Source organism: Schistocerca americana, chromosome 4 (genome assembly GCF_021461395.2).
Source record: "Schistocerca americana isolate TAMUIC-IGC-003095 chromosome 4, iqSchAmer2.1, whole genome shotgun sequence".
Lineage (NCBI taxonomy): Eukaryota > Metazoa > Arthropoda > Insecta > Orthoptera > Acrididae > Schistocerca > Schistocerca americana.
This window is the reverse complement of record NC_060122.1, coordinates 607,589,474-607,610,759: the sequence shown is the minus strand read 5'-3', so window position 1 is coordinate 607,610,759 and position 21,286 is coordinate 607,589,474. Positions and strand designations below refer to the sequence as shown.

General features: G+C 38.8%; 1 protein-coding gene across 3 annotated transcripts in view; it reads right to left on the bottom strand.

Moving 5' to 3' along the window:
- The window catches only part of LOC124612400 (transmembrane and coiled-coil domains protein 2), a 188,219-nt gene extending 169,598 nt beyond the window's left edge, over positions 1-18,621 (bottom strand). For 2 of the 3 annotated variants that reach the window (XM_047140582.1, XM_047140583.1), the window contains exon 1: positions 18,359-18,621. The gene's annotated coding sequence lies outside the window, so the exon portion shown is untranslated. The remainder of the gene's footprint in view (positions 1-18,358) is intronic. The other variant, XM_047140581.1, reaches the window with a different exon arrangement.
- Between the last annotated feature and the right edge of the window lie 2,665 nt (positions 18,622-21,286).

Genomic DNA, 21,286 nt, shown 5'->3' with positions numbered 1-21,286 from the left:
TTTTTATTTGTGTACGGCTAGCTGTGATGCTCCTACCGTGTCAGTTGCAGTACACAATGTTATAAAACTGAGACACAAATTACACTTTATTTTGTACTCTCACTTACAGACCAAACTGCTTGCATACTTTTCACACTGCCATTTTGTATTCTTTCATGGGATACTCTTCTGTAGTAATACAGCAGAAATGAAGAATTTGCACACAAAAAATAAATAAATAAAATAAAATAAATCAAGCAATAAGAATAGTGTACAAATAATATGAGAACACTAAGGAGACATAGCTTCAGGATCCACACTTGATTTAGTCACATTAAACACATTATCTGTAAAAATTTAGACTTTCAGACCCACATTAGAACAGTTAAGAATAGAGTTCCTAATACAATAAATGCCCATTGTTTCTGTGTGGAGATGATATTTTTCCTGCTTAAAGATCCAGATATTTACACACACGTCCATAATGAGAAATTAGGCACCAAACATTGTTATAACATATGTATAAAAAATCAACAACATTCGCAAACATGAAAATTTTCCCTGCAGAAAGTTAGGTGTCCTTTTGCATTATCCTTTTCCACAAACAGAGCAATGAAAAAGGCCTTTATTAAAATGATGTAAGGTCTAGTGTACCAATTCTTTTGCTGTGATTTGACAATGAGGGGAAATCCTGGGAGATGTAGGAAAGTGAGGGGTGTAGTAAACGTTTTTACAGTGAGACTGTTGTGGAGAGAACAAGGAGAAGTCACAGAGGGAGATATGAACATTAACACAAGTGTTAGGAATAAAGCTAGTAACAACTTCCTACACATTTTTAATACTTTTGGCATGGCACCAATGGTAAATATTGCTATGGGAGTAACCAAAAACACAGCACTAGTGTTATGCTGTGTATCTGCAGATATCAGCAGTGTATGTATAAAAGATCTTCACCTCTCTGACCATAACAGCCAGATGATAAAGCTTTAGGCAGGTTTAAAAATTCCACAAAACTGCAAGCTTGTGAAAAGAATCTCCTCTAAGCCCAAAATACATATTTTTTGAGAGAACTGTCAAACTAAACCTGTGATGAAGGGTACACAGAAAACAATGTACTTGCAAAATTCTTTAAATTTGGCACACTGTACAAATAAATTTTTGACAAGATATTTCCAAAGGTGGTCATTCAGCAGCAGTGCTAAGGAAATCAAATGGATAACTGCAGATATTTGCAAGTTATTTTAGTCTCTCAAAGACTTCAGTTCTTTAACACAGTGTTTCTAATTTATCATCATGTTTATAAAAGATATACCGGAGAGTATCACCTGAAAAAAATCATTAAATGATGAAAAGGAAAAAAATAAAATAAAAGTCAAGTATTGTGGGACATCATAAACAAGAAACATACTACCTTGTTCTAAATGTAGAATAATGTGAGTTAATGCAGATGGTTAGGAAAAATAATATTGGAGTGTTTGAATACAGTATTAGTAGTGTGCAACTTGACAGTCGCACTGATAAAACATTCAAGTGTAATGTTGCAAAGTGATATGAAATGTAGCAAACATGTAAGGATGGTAGTAGGGAAGGGGAATGGCAAACTTCAATATATTGGGAGAATTTTAGGAAAAATGTGGTTCATCTGTAGATGAGACAATGTACAGAACACTTGTGTGACCCATTGTGATCCATGCTTAAAAAATGTATTTGTGATATCCACTAGGAACGTTTAAAGGAAACATTTAAAAAATTCAGAGATGTGCAGCTAGATTCACTAGTAGTAGGTTCAATCAACACTCTAGTGTTACATAGATGCTTCAGGAACACAAATGCAGGCCCCTGGAGGTAAGATGATTTTCTTTTCACAAAAAATGTTGAGAAATTTTAGGGAATCAGCTTTTGCAGCTGAGTGCAGAACTATTCTACTGCCACCAACAAACATTTCTTATAAGAACCATGAAAACATGATAAGAGAAATTAGGGCTCTAACAGATGAATATATCAGGAGAAACCAAACTGGTGTTCTACGGATAGGAGAGTGGAGTGTCAGATCCCTTAATTGGGCAGGTAGGTTTGAAAATTTAAAAAGGGAAATGGGTAGGTTAAAGTTAGATGTATTGGGAAATACTGAAGTTCAGTGACAGGAGGAATAGGTGAATACAGGGTTATAAATACAAAATCAAATATGGGTAATGCAGGAGTAGGTCTAATAATGAGTAAAAACGTAGGAACCGGGCAAGCTACTATGAACAGCATAGTGATTGCATTACTGAAGCCAAGATGGACACAAAGCCCACACCTACCCAGTAGTACAAGTTTATATGCCAACTAGTTCCGCAGATGAAGCGATTGAAGAAATGTGCGATGCAATACAAGAAATTATTTAATAGTCATGGGGGACTGGAATTCAATAGCAGGAAAACAAAGAGAAGAAAAAGTATTAGGTGAATATGGACTGGGGGTAATGAATGAAAGAGGAAACCACCTGGTAGAATTTTTGCACAGAGCACAACTTAAGCATAGCTAACACTTGGATTAAGAATCATGAAAGAAGGTTGTATATGTTGAAGAGGCCTGGAGACACTGGAAGGTTTCAGATAGATTTATATAATGGTAAGGCAGAGATTTAGGAACCAGGTTTTAAATTGTAAGACATTTCCAGGGGCAGATGTCGACTTTGAGCACAATTTATTGGTTATGAACTGTAGTTTAAAACCAAAGAAACTGCGAACTGATAGGAATTTAAGGAGGTGGGACCTGGATAAAATGAAAGAACCAGAGGTTGTAGAGAGTTTCAGAGAGAGCATTAGGGAACGACAGACAAGAGCAGGGGAAAGAAATACAATGAAAGAAGAATGGGTAGGTTTGAGAGATTAAATAGTGTAGGCAGCAGAGGATCAAGTAGGTAAAAAGACAAGGGCTAGTAGAAATCGTTGGGTAAGAGAAGAGAGATCGAATTTAATTGATGAAAGGAGAAAAAACAAAAATTAGTAAATGAAGCAGGTGAAAGGAATACAAACGTCACAAAAACGAGATCGACAGGAAGTGCAAAATGGCTAAGCAGGGATGGCACGAGGACAATTGTACGGAAGTAGAAGCATATATCACTAAGGGTAAGACAGATACTGCCTACAGGAAAATTAGAGAGATATTCGGAGACAACAGAATCAGGTGTATGAATATTAAGAGCTCAGATGGAAAAACCAATCCTATGCAAAGAAGGGAAAGTAGAAAGGTGGAAGGAGTATACACAGGGTCTCTACAAGGGTGATGTACTTGGGGGAAATATTACAGGAATCGAAGAGAATGTGGATGAAGATGAAATGGGAGACGTGATACTGCAGGAAAAATTTGACAGAGCACTGAAAGACCTAAGCCAAAACAAGGCCCTGGGAGTAGACATTATTCCATTTGTACTACTGATACCCTTAGGAGAGCCAGCCATGACAAAACTCTTTCATTGGTCAAGAAGGTATATGAGACATGCGAAATATCCTCACACTTCAAGAAGAATATAATAATTCCAATCCCAAAGAAAGCAGGTGTTGACAGGTGTGAAAATTACCAAACTATCAGTTTAATAAATCACAGTTCCAAAATACTAACGTGGATTCTTTACAGACAAATGGAAAAACTGATAGAAGCCGACCTCGGGGAAGATCAGTTTGGATTCTGTAGAAATGTTGGAACATGCGAGGCAGTACTGACCCTACCACTTACCTTAAAAGACAGGTTCAAGAAATGCAAACCTACATTTCTAGCATTTGTAGACTTAGAGAAAACTATTGATAATGTTGACTGGAATACTCTTTTCAAATTCTGAATGTGGCAGGTGTAAAATACAGGGAGTGAATGGCTATTTACAACTTGTACAGAAACCAGATGGTAGTTATAAGATTCGAGGGGCACGAAAGGGAAGCAGTGGTTGGGAAGGGAGTGAGACAGTTGTACCCTATCCCCGATGTTATTCAATCTTGAGCAAGCAGTAAAGGAAACAAAAGAAAAATTTGGAGTAAGAATTAAAATCCACAGAGAAGAAATAAAAACTCTGAGGTTTGCCAACAACATTGTAATTCTGTCAGAGACAGCAAAGGACCTAGAAGAGCAGCTGAACGGGATGGACAGTGTCTTGAAAGGAGGATGTAAGATGAACATCAACAAAAGCAAAACGAGGATAATGGGATGTAGCCGAATTAAATCAGGTGATGCTGAGTGAATTACACTAGGAAATGAGACACTTAAAGTAGTAAAGGAGTTTTGCTATTTGGGGAGCAAAATAACTGATGATGGTCGAAGTAGAAAGGATATAAAATGAAGACTGGCAATGGCAAGGAAAGCGTATGAAGGAGAGAAATTTGTTAACATTGGGTATAGATTTAAGTGTAAGGAAATCGTTTCTGAAAGTATTTGTATGGAGTGTAGCTATGTATGGAAGTGAAACATGGATGATAAATAGTTTAAACAAGAAGGGAATAGAAGTTTTCGAAACATGGTGCTACAGAAGAATGCTGAAGATTAGATGGATGGATCACGTAACTAACGAGGAGGTACTGAATAGAATTGGGGAAAAGAGGAATTTGTGGCACAACTTGACTAGGAAGAGGGATCAGTTGGTAGGACACGTTCTGAGGCATCAAGGGATCACCAATTTAGTACTGAAGGGAAGTGTGGAGGGTAAAAATCTTAGAGGGAGACCAAGAGATGGAAACACTAAGCAGATTCAGAAGGATGGCTTGGTATATAGACAGTTGTTTTCTCCTCACTCCACTTGTGAGTGGAATAGGAAAGGAAATTATTAGCATGGTATATGGCACCCTCACTCATACATCACACGGTGGCTTGACAAGTAGGTGAGTAGATGTAGATACAAATCAAAGATGGGAGTAGAGTAACAGAAAATCTGTAAGGCCAAGTTTCCTTTTTTTTTTTTTGTGTGTGTGTGTGTCATGGGATTAGGGCAACAGAAAATCTATTAGACCCTAGATTTCATTCTTCTGTGTGTTCCTGTCAATGGCTCAAAACATCTATTATTTGGCGAGTGCTTCATTTTAGACCTAAAAAAATTACATTCGACTGTAACTGTCCTGATCATGTTTATAACTAAAATACCTGTATTTAAATGGCAATTGAAATGTATCTCTTAAATGTTACATAATACACAATTAAAGATTATACTGAGAACTCAGAGTAAGACATTACTATTTAAAAAAAAAAAATGATAGCTAGTACATACCATTAATGTCACAATATTTTTCTAAGTGCAACATCTTACTCATCAAGAGATGTTGCCTCAAGAATTTTGGATGAACAAAATGGACCCTGGAGATGTAACAAAGGCCTGGCAGCATGGCTATGTTTTTAAAGTCACCTGCGAGTGTATAGTTGTCGTAGGTAGTGAAAACCATGAGAATCTAAACAAACAGTGAACTTTTTTATGTAATTAAACTAGCCTGTTTCAAGTAAACACAAACGCAAGAGAACTGTGTGTTAGGTATAACCTAGTAAGATAGCAAATAATGTAGTGCATTTCCTGTGATGATGGATACACATTCAAAAGGATGGAGGCTCGTGCTCAGTCTGACAATCCAGATTTAGGATTTTGTAGCTTTCCTATTAATCACTTCAGGCAAATGCCAGGATGGATCATTCAATAAGGCCATGTTGACCACATGTCCTGTCCTCTTCTCATCATACATTTGTATATGTTATGTAACACGTGTTTCCCTTGTATGAAGTTGAGAAATCCTGTATCACTGTGAAGTAAGCGTTGGACCAATAAATTACTACACTGAAGAGCCACGAAAACTGGTACACCAGCCTAATATCGTGTACGGCCCCCCACGAGAAAGCAGAAGTGCCACAACAAGGACTCAACAAATTTCTGAAGTAGTGCTGGAGGGAACTGACACCATGAATCCTGCAGGGCTGTCCATAAATCCAAAAGAGTACGAGGGGGTAGAGACCTCTTCTGAACAGCACACTGCTCAATAACATTCATGTCTGACAAGTCTGGTGGGCAGGGGAAATGTTTAAACTTAGGATAGTTTTCCTGGAGCCACTCTGTATCAATTCTGGACGTATTTGTTTTGTGTTAGGGTGCAAAACTGACTGGGGTCATACGCGCACAAGTCAAAACTATGGAACACAAAGATAGAGCAGTTAAAAAACGACTACACATCAGTGCCAATCGACGTAAGAAAAGACAGCCAAATTCTGGATATGTGAGGTGTCGCATTGTCCTGCTGGAATTGCAAAGTCTGTCGGAATGCACAATGGACATGAATGGATGCAGGTGATCAGACAGGATGCTTACGTACATGTCACCTGTCAGAGTTTTATCTAAAGATATCAGGGGTTCTGTATCACTCCCACTGCACACACCCCACATGATTACTGAGGCTCCATCAGCTTGAACCATGGACCTTGCCGTTGGTGGGGAGGCTTGCGTGCCTCAGCGATACAGATGGCCGTACCGTAGGTGCAACCACAACGGAGGGGTATCTGTTAAGCCAGACAAACATGTGGTTCCTGAAGAGGGGCAGCAGCCTTTTCAGTAGTTGCAGGGGCAACAGTCTGGATAATTGACTGATCTGGCCTTGTAACATTAACCAAAACGGCCTTGCTGTGCTGGTACTGCGAACGGCTGAAAGCAAGGGGAAACTACAGCCGTAATTTTTCCCGAGGACATGCAGCTTTACTGTATGATTAAATGATGATGGCGTCCTCTTGGGTAAAATATTACGGAGGTAAAATCGTCCCCCATTCGGATCTCCGGGCGGGGACTACTCAAGAGGACGTCGTTATCAGGAGAAAGAAAATTGGCATTCTACGGATCGGAGCGTGGAATGTCAGATCCCTTAATCGCGCAGGTAGGTTAGAAAATTTAAAAAGGGAAATGGATAGGTTAAAGTTAGATATAGTGGGAATTAGTGAAGTTCGGTGGCAGGAGGAACAAGACTTTTGGTCAGGTGATTACAGGGTTATAAATACAAAATCAAATAGGGGTAATGCAGGAGTAGGTTTAATAATGAATAAAAAAATAGGAGTGCGGCTAAGCTACTACAAGCAGCATAGTGAACGCATTATTGTGGCCAAGATAGACACAAAGCCCATGCCTACTACAGTAGTACAAGTTTATATGCCAACTAGCTCTGCAGATGAAGAAGAAATTGATGAAATGTATGACGAGATAAAAGAAATTATTCAGGTAGTGAAGGGAGATGAAAATTTAATAGTCATGAGTGACTGGAATTCGTCAGTAGGAAAAGGGAGAGAAGGAAACATAGTAGGTGAATATGGATTGGGGGGAAGAAATGAAAGAGGAAGCCGCCTGGTAGAATTTTGCACAGAGCACAACATAATCATAACTAACACTTGGTTCAAGAATCATGAAAGAAGGTTGTATACCTGGAAGAATCCTGGAGATACTAAAAGGTATCAGATAGATTACATAATGGTAAGACAGAGATTTAGGAACCAGGTTTTAAATTGTAAGACCTTTCCAGGGGCAGATGTGGATTCTGACCACAATCTATTGGTTATGAACTGCAGATTGAAACAGAAGAAACTGCAAAAAGGCAGGAATTTAAGGAGATGGGACCTGGATAAATTGAAAGAACCAGAGGTTGTACAGAGTTTCAGGGAGAGCATAAGGGAACAATTGACAGGAATGGGGGGAAGAAATACAGTAGAAGAAGAATGGGTAGCTTTGAGGGATGAAGTAGTGAAGGCAGCAGAGGATCAAGTAGGTAAAAAGACGAGGGCTAATAGAAATCCTTGGGTAACAGAAGAAACATTGAATTTAATTGACGAAAGGAGAAAATATAAAAATGCAGTAAATGAAGCAGGCAAAAAGGAATACAAACGTCTCAAAAATGAGATCAACAGGAAGTGCAAAATGGCTAAGCAGGGATGGCTAGAGGACAAATGTAAGGATGTGGAGGCTTGTCTCACTAGGGGTAAGATAGATACTGCCTACAGGAAAATTAAAGAGACCTTTGGAGAGAAGAGAACCACTTGTATGAATATCAAGAGCTCAGATGGCAACCCAGTTCTAAGCAAAGAAGGGAAGGCAGAAAGGTGGAAGGAGTATATAGAGGGTTTATACAAGGGTGATGTACTTGAGGACAATATTATGAAAATGGAAGAGGATGTAGATGAAGACGAAATGGGAGATAAGATACTGCGTGAAGAGTTTGACAGAGCACTGAAAGACCTGAGTCGAAACAAGGCCCCGGGAGTAGACAACATTCCATTAGAACTACTGATGGCCTTGGGAGAGCCAGTCATGACAAAACTCTACCATCTGGTGGGCAAGATGTGTGAGACAGGCGAAATACCCACAGACTTCAAGAAGAATATAATTATTCCAATCCCAAAGAAAGCAGGTGTTGACAGATGTGAAAATCACTGAACTATCAGTTTAATAAGTCACAGCTGCAAAATACTAACACGAATTCTTTACAGACGAATGGAAAAACTGGTAGAAGCGGACCTTGGGGAAGATCAGTTTGGATTCCGTAGAAATGTTGGAACACTTGAGGCAATACTAACCTTACGACTTATCTTAGAAGAAAGATTAAGAAAAGGCAAACCTACGTTTCTAGCATTTGTAGACTTAAAGAAAGCTTTTGACAACGTTAACTGGAATACTCTCTTTCAACTTCTGAAGGTGGCAGGGGTAAAATACAGGGAGCGAAAGGCTATTTACAATTTGTACAGAAACCAGATGGCAGTTATAAGAGTCGAGGGGCACAAAAGGGATGCAGTGGTTGGGAAAGGAGTTAGACAGGGTTGTAGCCTCTCCCCGATGTTATTCAATCTGTATATTGAGCAAGCAGTAAAGGAAACAAAAGAAAAATTCGGAGTAGGTATTAAAATTCATGGAGAAGTAGTAAAAACTTTGAGGTTCGCCGATGACATTGTAATTCTGTCAAAGACAGCAAAGGGCTTGGAAGAGCAGTTGAACGGAATGGACAGTGTCTTGAAAGGAGGATATAAGATGAACATCAACAAAAGCAAAACGAGGATAATGGAATGTAGTCAAATTAAATCGGGTGATGCTGAGGGGATTAGATTAGGAAATGAGACACTGAAAGCAGTAAAGGAGTTTTGCTATTTAGGGAGTAAAATAACTGATGATGGTCGAAGTAGAGAGGATATAAAATGTAGACTGGCAATGGCAAGGATATCGTTTTTGAAGAAGAGAAATTTGTTAACATCGAGTATAGATTTAAGTGTCAGGAAGTCGTTTCTGAAAGTATTTGTATGGAGTGTAGCCATGTATGGAAGTGAAACATGGACAATAACCAGTTTGGACAAGAAGAGAATAGAAGCTTTCGAAATGTGGTGCTACAGAAGAATGCTGAAGATAAGGTGGGTAGATCACGTAACTAATGAGGAGGTATTGAATAGGATTGGGGAGAAGAGAAGTTTGTGGCACAACTTGACTAGAAGAAGGGATCGGTTGGTAGGACATGTTTTGACGCATCAAGGGCTCACAAATTTAGCACTGGAGGGCAGCGTGGAGGGTAAAAATCGTAGAGGGAGACCAAGAGATCAATACACTAAGCAGATTCAGAAGGATGTAGGTTGCAGTAGGTACTGGGAGATGATGAAGCTTGCACAGGATAGGGTAGCATGGAGAGCTGCATCAAACCAGTCTCAGGACTGAAGAACCCAACAACAACATCAGCTTGAACAGTCCCCTGGTGACATTCAGGGTCCTTTGATTCATGAGGTTGTCTCCATAGCTGTACACATCCAACCGCTCGATACAATTTGAAATGTGACTTGTCCGATCACGAAACATATTTCCAGTCATCAACAGACCAATGTTGGTGTTCATGGGCCCAGACGAGGCATAAAGCTTTGTGTTGTGAAGTCATCAAGGGTAAAAGAGAGGGCCTTCGGCTTCGAAAGCCCATATTGGTGACGTTTCATTGAATGATTCGCACACTGACACTTGTTGATGGTCCAGCATTGAAATCTGCAGCAATTTGCGGAAGGGTTACACTTCTGTCACGTTAAACAATTCTCTTCTGTCATCGTTGGTCCTGTTCTGCAGGATCTTCATCCAGCCGCAGTGATATAGATGATTTGATTCCTGATATTCATGGTACACTTGTGAAATGGTTGTACGGGAAAATCCCCACTTCTTCGCTACCTCAGAGATGCTGTGTCGCATCACTCGTGCATCGACTGTAACACCACATTCAAACTCACTTAACTCTTGATAACCAGTCACTGTAGTAGCAGTAACTGATCTTGTCTTATGAAGGTGTTGCTGACCGCACCACCATATTCTGCCTGCTTAAATATCTTTGTACTTAAATAGTCAGGCTTATACCAGTTTCTTCGGCACTTCAGTGTAATTCCAGCACTCAGTCCTCTTACAGTCACTTGTTATAAAAGTTAACTACATCATAATGCGAGTGAAAGGATGAATTTCTGTTGCTTGTTTATGAAGGCCTACATGCATATTTTACAGTCTAAGTATTGTAAATCCTTTGCAAGGAAGCATTATATATTTGAAATAAATCTCTACTATACACCTTGTTAGTTACAAACTGCGTAATTACACTTACACACAGTAATAACCTATATGATGAGTGCACAAACCTAAAAACCACCTACGTTTACAGATCACAAATCATTACTGTCACATGAAAGATGACACTGCTTCCTACAAACCTCCATTCCTACAGCATACCTACTGACATGCCACTGAGCATTATCAGTGTATATTCACTACTTACATAATGTGACTGTGAGGCAAGCAGTAGCATAAGACAAATAACTGAACGGTGTAAATGTGAAAGCAATGTCTTTTTCCAAAGTAGAAACTTTTCAACTTATTGTGAATGGCATTCATTGCTAGTATTTTAAAAACAATTCTACTGTATGTTAACAAGAATTATTACCTACTTCTCTCCAAGTATGTTTTTGATTTTTTCCCCTATTCCTGAAGGGTCTACCTTATAACATCTACAACACAATTATAGCTGGAGAAATAAATTGAGATAATTGTGTTATTGATGTCCTATTTTACTTCCATGTGCAAGAAGCAGAAGAAATGACCTTCTACGAAGTTGTCCTATTTCAAAGTAAACTTTCATGTTGATTATATCAAACAAGAATAACCATTCAAATATTTCTGAGAACTGAATAGAGGGTGCACTATGAAACCATGTAACTAATTTCATTTAGTGACCCACATAAAAATATCTGTAAAGACTGAATATCAGATTGATCAGAACCATCACAAATATTAATTTTCCTCATCCTCACAAAAAAGTGAATCTTAGTGCTAGAGCAACAACTGAAGCATTTTGCCAATACAAGAACCCCAGAAATATTGCATAAGGTAACTCAACTGAAATTACTATAAAATAAAGTTGCAATTACCCATTTAGTTACAGCACAATACTTCTGGATTTGCTGAAAGTAAATAATTCTGCCTCAAAACCTCAGGCTACACACACTTTCCACAAAAGTGGCGAGGTAGCACTATTTGTAACAATGAATGCCATTTTCAATACACTATTTGGAGTTTGAGGTATTTGAGCGTAACGTGCTCACAGTACATCTCGATAGATAATATTCTCAATTCACTACTAGGTTTACATATATTAGAAAGCAGTAAATACATTTTGCATCATAGGTGGGGAAAAAAAAAGAAAAAAAGAAATGAACAAAGAATAGTCAGAATATCATGGTGTAAGATGTGAGGAATATATTGCCTAAAGATTAAGAGCCAGAGGGGACCCTGCACTAGGCACAAAATCTATAGTAGGGCTTTAAGTAGATGCACCTGTGGATGGAGACTCAATGGAAATATGTGTGGAAACATACATGAAGAGAGAATTGGTATTTCCTGTTTTCCACAGACTGTATCAAATGTGCCAAAGTATACACTAACTTGTGAATCAAAAATTGGAATTGATCATGCTGGATACAATGACACTCCCCAGAAAAGGTGATGGTGGTATTAGGGAACTGAACACTAGATATTTGCAAAAAACGTAAGAACACTAAATGATGTATCTGTCACATTATAAGGAGACAGAATGAGGATGAGTGATTGATAAAGCTATAAACCACAAACTTGACATTTGCATTGGGACTTAAATATGCTATTCACAGTAACAAATCTGTGAATTAGAAGAAGTGACATCAGTAAGGATGGAATCGAGCTCAACAGAAGAGACTTGTATTGTCTTGGTAACCTTCTGAAATTGCTTGAGAAGCACGTATGGAGGACTAATTCAAAGAGGAAAGTCAGTAAGTTGACATCTGGGGAACAAAATTTAAGTAGTCAGGATGGTTGGAATTATAAGTTTGGTATGATACATGTATGCAGAAAATCTACTGAAACTGGTGGAAGTATACACACACACACACACACACACACACACACACACACACACACACACACACACACACTTGTGCACGGGCAGGTGGGTGCACACGCATGATAATATTTATAGCAGGGGACCTAAACCTGCCTGAAGCGAACTGTTAGAGAGATGGTGTGGCAGGCACTAAAAGTTAGTAGGTAGCAAACATGGTTGTATGGCATGTGGATACTAAGAAAGTGGTGACACAAACAATATGGGAAGAACAGTTTTTTGGGACAGCATGTGTTGTATTAGAGAATAGAAAAAAAATGTGTAACATCAATTTACTCAGGACAGTTAGAATGGAGCAATAGAATTATCATTATTGCTTGATATTGGCAATACAACTTCATGAGGTCCCGTAGTGCAGTTGGTACCTCACAACAGAACCACAAGCTAAAGACAGTCGCTGTCAGACAGAGCCATGACAGAAATCAGCAAAGACATACCCTCAAGAGGTTCCAATGTTCCACATGCCACCTCTGCTAGAAACCTACTTAACTCAGAGAGTTGCACAGCTCACCCCACTTTTTGATAACCAAATCTGATAGCAGCAGCATCGCAGTTCAGATCCAGGCAGCAAACTAGTATCGTTAGTCAGAACTGTATACCAAAATTTATACTTAAATGAATGTGACATTTAGCTGTCATTGAGTACTATTCAAAGTAATAAACAGTCATTGCATTCTACGACAATATTAAAATAACTGTCAATCATGTGGACATGGATTTCATCCAAGTATTCCCAATTAAAGAGTTTTACTAATATAAGGTGTTGACGGTGTCTAAGCCCAACATGAATTCACTAAACAAAGTTGATCAGTTTCAGGCATAACAGACTGACCAAATGCTGCACAATATTCACTAGATGATGAATAATGTTGCAAAAAGCAGCACCAAAGGCAGTTGCTAGACCCAAGTTTTGCCGTTTAACTGCAAGGAAGAGGCCTGGTCAGGATATCATGCCCCAATACAAGCCCACTTCACTGTATACAGCATCAAAGGTATGGCATGTAGTGCATTCTTTCTGCCCTTGTCAATGCTGACATCTATTGGCTGTGTCTCAAGTTGTTTCCTGACTCTCATCCAGAAGCTGATCATGAGGAACTCTTTTGGAAAATTTACGCACAGTAAGACGCATGGATTCATGTCACTGAGCTGAGGTTTAAATTTTTTCATCTTGAGAAGCACCCTGAACAGTCATTGCAGATTTAAGTGTTCTTGCAGACAAAATTATAGTTATGTTATACTATGTGATGCAATCACACAAAATGAGTCAGGTACACACATGCATGCTGCTATCCTAAACTTGCACATCCAGATCTGAAAACAGTTTTGTCGATAGCGGAGTCTCAAAGTATTGTGATTCAACTTAATTTATTTTGAGGCTCCATCCATTTCTCTTGTTCATTGTGCACTAAGCACTCAGTCTCCAGTCAATAAGGTGAATAAAAACAGTGCCCACATTAAAAGTAAAAACTTTCAGTCACATTGTACACAAAATGCACTTTGTAACAAGGTGAGGAAGTATTGCACTCAGTGTTTTTCTAATCATAATAGAACAGCTTGTCATCGTCGTAAAGCAGTGTTTGAAGTATGGTGAGCAAGGTCATATCCAGACGATCTGTTTACAATGCTGCCAGTCACAGCACCAGTCTAGAGCTTAGCTATAGTGTAATTCTTAGCAAGTGGACATTGTGCTTTGCAGAAATCTTCTGCTGTAGTCCACAGTCAGAACAAACATTTTGTCCCATCAAAAGTCACTAATAACACAATAAAATTTCAATCAGACACAAGTGTGTTTCCCTAATCAATAAAGACACCTATGACATGACTGGTAGCCCACAGACGCAGAAGCCTATTTCTGTTTTGTGGTGGCCACATAGTTTGAAAAAAATTCCCCACCCAGTGGTGTACCGCTACTTTTTGCATTTTCACACGAAGTCCACGTGTTCAGGTGTTCTGTTGCTACATACAGATAATGAAGATGTACAGGTCGTGATTCCCTATTCCCTCCAGTGGGAAGTCTCATTTTTGTTGCACCAAGGTCAATGTTGTGTAGTTACTCATCTGACATTGCCTTTGGCAGGGCATGGACACCCAAATTCAGCAAATGAGCTCTTATCACACTACTTGCATGCAGCATCATTCCACTCTGCTGCAAGTTTCTTTCAGTAGCCACATCCGTCCGGACTGCAGTAACACAGACACACTGATTTCATGGCTCCATTCTAGAAAACATGGTCATAGGTTATAAACATGTTTAGTGAATTTTCATTTATTATCCCATGACACCCATCACTGCTGCTAGTACTGTATCAGCTTTGTCCACAATTTATTGTTGCTAAGTCTTCCCAAGGTCCTTGTCTCAGACAATCGACCCTGGTTCACATCAGGTGAATTTCAACAGTGTTGTGATGATTACAGCATGCACCATGTAACTTTTGCTCCTTTTCACCTCGATCTAATGGTGAAGCTGAACGTTTTGTTTGGACGAACAAAAGTAACGTAGAAAAACTTCATTCCTCCCACACAAGGGAGCAAGTCTTAAAGATTTTTCTTTCCTCCTACCACTCCTTGCTACATGACAGGTTGTGGTTAGCAGAATTATTACACTGTTGTCGTCATTGTATCCTGTTGCATCCTCTACAGTCACCACACAAACAATTCATTCCACTGCCTCAAACATAGTTTCAACTGCTGGACAAAGAATTCTTCAAAGTTTCTCACAAGAAATAGCATTGGGAGCATGGTGTCTTCACATGAGTAGTCGGTCATTCAACTTACATCATTTTATGTTCCTTTGGGCTGCACCTACACACCAGAATAAGCTGCAGCCCTCTTTCATCAGTCATTCTAGTGCAGAATTTTTGCCCACAGACCAAAGATATCGCTACAGTCCACAAAAGCAATCATCCCCAACTCTCCGCCTGTTGAGGTCAACGCCATATAGAGAGGTGTCAATGGAAATCTACATTGTACTACTGATACAATGCTGGTCCAGCTGTCTGAGCCATTGTCTGTGAAGGTGCCACCTCCAGACAGTCATCACGAAGCCCCTAAAGTTCCACATGTTGTCCTCCCAACCATGCGTCTGTATCCCTTATTGTGCGGGGGAGCACCCTGTGGCCAGTTTATCAGCTAGTGTTCCCACTCGCTTGCAAGGTGGATACTGGTCTGCAGACAGGGAACTACCAATGGCTGTCACTAGAGTCCCTATGTCCCCATTTATGTCCACATCCAATCTCCTCTACCCCCCCCCCCTCCAGCCCCCCAACCGCTGTCGTCACATACTTGACCCAGCACTACATGACAATGGTTTGGAGGTTTGGGAGGGAGGAACGTGTCGTCTGAAGAGAGAAGTTGGTACCTCACAAAGGAACCACAAGCTGAAGGCAGTCACCACCAGACGTAGCCACAAATGAAACATGACAACAGGTTCTGTACAACACCACTGATAATCCCACTCTTTGATAGCAAGTCTCACAGCAGTATCATCGCAGTTCTGATCCTGGCAGCAAGCCAGTATTATTAATCGGAACTGTGTACCAAAGTTTATAGTTAAATGAATTTTATATCTGACTGTCATTCAGTACTATTCAAAGTAATAAACAGATACAACTGTTCTGTAACAGCACTAAAAATTGCCTTTTATGTGAACATGGATTGCATCCAACTTAAGTATTCCCTATTAAAGAGTTTTACTAAGCTGAACTATTATTCCTTACATGTGCAGTTGTAATAACTCGATCACCTCCACAAGTCAACTAATGAACTGTCATCTATGCTTGCTATGATGTATATATAAAAAAAAAATCATTTCCGACAGATATCTGTGTGGCTGGGTACAAACTGATGTAATAACAGATGAGGGGAGAAAGTTTAGGGAATTGATTAATAAGGAAAGAAATAATGGTTATAAATAGAAAAGTAAAGAGCAAGATAGAACCAGTATAAAAAAAAATATCAAAATGAAAATATAAAACAAAATATTGTAACTGACCATAGAGAAGGGATTGGTAACTTTAAATACTTCAGACAAATAACAAGGGAACTTCTAATTGGTGTAGATAGATAAATAAATACTAGATGGATCATAATATCATTTCATGTTGGACATTATTTGGTGAGGGGACAGATGGATCCAGAAACATACAATACATGAGAAAGAGACGATACACTTCCATAATAACGTACAGAAAAGGAAATAACAGTATTCCATCTCTTGTGGAGACGGAGACAGATCCAGCTACAACTGACAAGAAAAAGCTGACACCACCAGTCATATTTTGGAAAGAATTTTTTTTTTTTTTTTTTTTTTTTTTTTTTGGGGGGGGGGGGGGGGGATTGGTGAGAGGAGTGTGGGCTGGTGGACCGTTCTGCACAAACCAGGCTTTACTCTTCACAAAAGGAAGCATCTTAAAAGAAGAAAATGTCTAAGCATTACTGTGAGTTATGCTATTGTGACTGTTTTGCAACAAACACTACAAGTCAATAAAGGGAGTACAAATATTTATAGAGGAGTATATCATACTGGTACTATGCCATATAACTACATGCCAACCTATATGAGACAGATACCAAATTTATACATGCTGAAGCAGTACTTTGTTGACTGTGTTCCAACTGAGTTTCTGGAGCACCATAAACATTATCGTACATCATGCATTCTTATCTAATCTAATTGCTTTAAATCATTTTAAACTGATTTCATAGTTATATTAATATGTAATATGTACTGAACTATAACTTCATAATGATAATGTGTACATGTTAATTGCCTACCAGCAAGCAGGAAAAGCTGTGAATAAGAATTCCTAGACACACACACACACACACACACACACACACACACACACACACACACACACACACACACAGAGAGAGAGAGAGAGAGAGAGAGAGAGAGAGAGAGAGAGAGAGAAATTTAATTCCACACGTCTTCCTGGTACTGCAGTTTCTAAACATTCATTTTTACAGCAAATATTTGCTGCATAATTTTGTTCCTACCATAGGCATTGACAGGATTACAGAGGATAACAGCAGGGAAAGAAATGTTATGTGGGATGCCAGGGGTGACAGTGTGCCACAGGGAGTGTGCTTGGACCAATATTATTATTACTATTTTTTTATCTGTTCAGGAAAACCTCACTACAGCAGGGGGGGGGGGGGGGGGGCAAAAAAATAAGTATCAATGTAAACAGTAATCTGTTGTTCAGTTTCATTTCAGAATATCCAATGCAAGAGACTTTGAAGAAATTGATTTTAAGTTTTGAGTCCACATTTGGTAGCAAACTGCATTTTCAAGGTGTAGTATGCAAGCCAAAGTGTGTGAGACACATACCAGTCACATTTGATTTCAGAATTTGTGGGAGTACAACAGCAAAAATTGTCTAGCACTATATTGGTCTCAGTGCAACAATAAAGGACTTTAAATCAGGCTCATTAGAAATTATGAAGATAATTCTTTGGATACGATACACTAACGCAACTCTTGCATGTTACACGCTTGGGTTGGTATTAACAACTAAAAGCCATAGCTATGTATAAGTTGAAACTAGAGAAATGGGAAGCCAAAGACAAGACCATTTTCATAAAATAAATGTCGCAATGAAGTGGTCAGTATGTAAATTCTGCTCAGAGGTAAAGGGAAAAGGAGTGGATAGGTTCACCAAGGAGGATCTTAAACTCCTAACCTGAGACACTGCAGTGCTTGAGAAACGAAGTATGTGAAGCTGTGAGTTTACAGAATTTCAGTGGTGAAACACAGGTGTAATCTGAGTATTAAAAACTTATACGGCAAGAAAGAATGAACATTTCACTGCAATTTAATGCGTTAATAATGAGAAAATTATAGTAATTGCTAAGAGATATTTTACATGGTTTAATTTCACGGAAAATGCCACTGACAAACTTGGTATATCCCTATATTCACAGCTATGCCTTTACAAAACAATGCGGCCCGCGTTAAGTATCCATACCTAAGGTACTGCGTGGTTGTTGTGATGAAACTCTTGGCGTTCCTCTATGATATCTAGAAAGTCACTCGCCGATCATGGCAAATTAATAACTCTCGTTTACCCTCATTAAAAATATCACACAAAAATGTCAAACTTTAAGCGCTGAATGACCTAAAACATTTTTCAAAATTCTGGCGATATAAGTCATTTATTTCTGAGAACAATGAACTGCATCATCGAACTGACACAACCCCCACCAAAGATCGACATCGCTATGCTCCCCTATCACAGCTGACGATTAATGACATTTGACTATCAGCAAGTGGTATGGGAGAAGCAGGAGTGTTCATTGTCCGTATAATATGGGCTAGTGTAAAAATTTTAACTGTGCTTGTACAGACGATCAGAGTTATTCCTCAAAAAAATCACCGATTGATGAAATGCTTGTATAATTTCGTTTCCAAGCGGTGATGTTACATTTCCATGTCGAGATTGGTAGCAATGTAAGTGCGCATAGTTTCTGAAACTCGAATATTGAAATGAAAGTTGTTACAGCGGAAAAAAAGTTTTTAATTTACCTAGTTTTGTGTGGATTTGTATTCAGAATAAAATTACGTACCTTTGTAATACTCAGTCTTGTATAAAAACTCGTCAGTAAATAAAAAGACCGTCGTACAAGAAGAAGGCAAATCTGGGATATGAAAGTACGAGAAATACGTAAATTACATAGTGGTAATATCCTAAAACCCAAACAGAAAGCGAGGAAACTGAGCAAATTTGCTGACATAAAACTTAGGAGTATCTTTCACCAACCATTATACAACACACACACATTTGATTTACCGCGAACAAGAATCATGTTTAAAGGATGCAGACAGCGTGATGTAATTAGTGAGTGATTAATTATGATTTGTAACTTGTGACACTCGCAGAACATTTGAGTAAGGAGGCCACAGACTTCAGAGAAGCACTATAGACTCGGCTTAATTCCCAACAGTACGTTGTTCGGGATGCATGTGGATGACAATAAAGATCACCCAACAGAATTTTTGCGGACTAAACCTGATTTGTTTTGAGAATTACTTTAACTTCTGAACAGCAGAAGGTACCCGAATTACACACATTTTGTATTTCAGCCCCCTTCGAAATTACGGTGCAGTGTTTTTTTGAAAAACCAATTGTCATTTACAGAAATTTTTACACCCAGAAAGGGTATTCTAATTAAAGCATACTTCAAACCCTTGTTCATTTAGTTATACTTACATACATACAATAAATTTCCTGCACGTAAACAAGCACATGTTGATGAGTAAAAAGTCAAGCTTGAAGATTTGCAAACAAATACTAGCTGCTGTAGCTTGAATATACAGGTATAATATAAATATATAAACTGGTATACTTCTGCAGCTTCTTGTGTGTCTATCAGTACAGTATCTGAAACCAAAGCAATGTAAAAGTTATTTACAAAATACACAAAGTACATAATAGCATAGTTTGCTATTCTGTGTGTTTACTGTCAGGATACCAATTGTTTGTACTGTCTGGAAAGTAAATTGTGTGATTTTTAACTTCACTGGAGATGAAAACAAATATGTCACCAGATCAGGATGGAATCCAAACTCACTTTCGCAAAGAGTATTCGACACCATTGGCCTCTCACTTAGCTTGCATTTATTGCATATCTCTCATCCAGCACAAACTCCGAAGTGACTGGAAAAAAGCACAGTTGACTCCTGTATATAAGAAAGGTAAAAGGATGAATTCACAGAATTCTTGACATATTCTCAGTTTGAATATAATAAATTTCTTTGTGGTAGGAAAGCTATTGTCAACAAATCAGCATGGATTTAGAAAACAAAGTCATGCAAAATTAAGCTTTTCTTTTTCTTGTATGATATCCTGCAAACCATGGGTGAAGAGCAACAGGCGGATTCCATATTTCTATATTTCCAAAAAAGTCTGATACGGTGCCCCGCTGCAGGCTGTTAATGAAGGTATAGGCATTCACAATAAGTTACCAAATATGGGAGTAGCTCAAAGGTTTTGTAAGTAATAGAATCCAGTACTGTACTCAAACAGTGAGTGTTCATCAGGACAAGGAAACTGTCAGGTGTGCCCCAGGGAAATGTGACAGGATCACTGTTATTCTCTACATACATAAATGATCTGACGAACAGGATGAGCAGCATCTGCGGCTTTTCCCAGATGATGTGTATGAGAAGGTGTCATCATTGAGTCTAGGCGCTTCAGTCTGGAACTGCGCAACTGCTAAGGTCGCAGGTTCGAATCCTGCCTTGGGATGGATGTGTGTGATGTCCTTAGGTTAGTTAGGTTTAAATAGTTCTACGTTCTAGGGGACTGATGACCTCAGATGTTAAGTCCCATAGTACTCAGAGCCATTTGAACCATTTTTTTCATCGCTGAGTGACTGTTGTAGGGTATAAGAGGACTTAAACAAAATTTCTAGTTGATATTATGAATGGTAGTTAGCTCTAACTGTAGGAAAATGTAAGTTAATGCAGAGGAGTAGGAAAAACAATTTCATAATGTTCAAATAAAGTATTAATAATATGCTGCTTGCCATAGTCACACTGATTAAATATCTAACATTGAAAAGTGATATGAACTGGAAGAACATTGGAAGAATACAGAAAAGTATGGGTCATCTGTAAAGGAGACCACATATAGAGCTTTAGTGTGACCCATCCGTGAGTACTTCTCAAGTGTATGGGATCCACACCAGGTTGGATTAAAGGAAGACATCAAAAGCAATTCAGAGGTAGTCTGCTAGGTTTGTTACAGATATGCTTCAGGAACTCAAATGAGAATCAGAAAGGCAATATTCTTTTTGAGAAATACTGTTCAGAATGTTTAGAGAACCGTCATTTGAAGCTGACTGCAAAAATATTCTGCTCCCACCAACATACGGTTCGCGTAAGGATCGTAAAG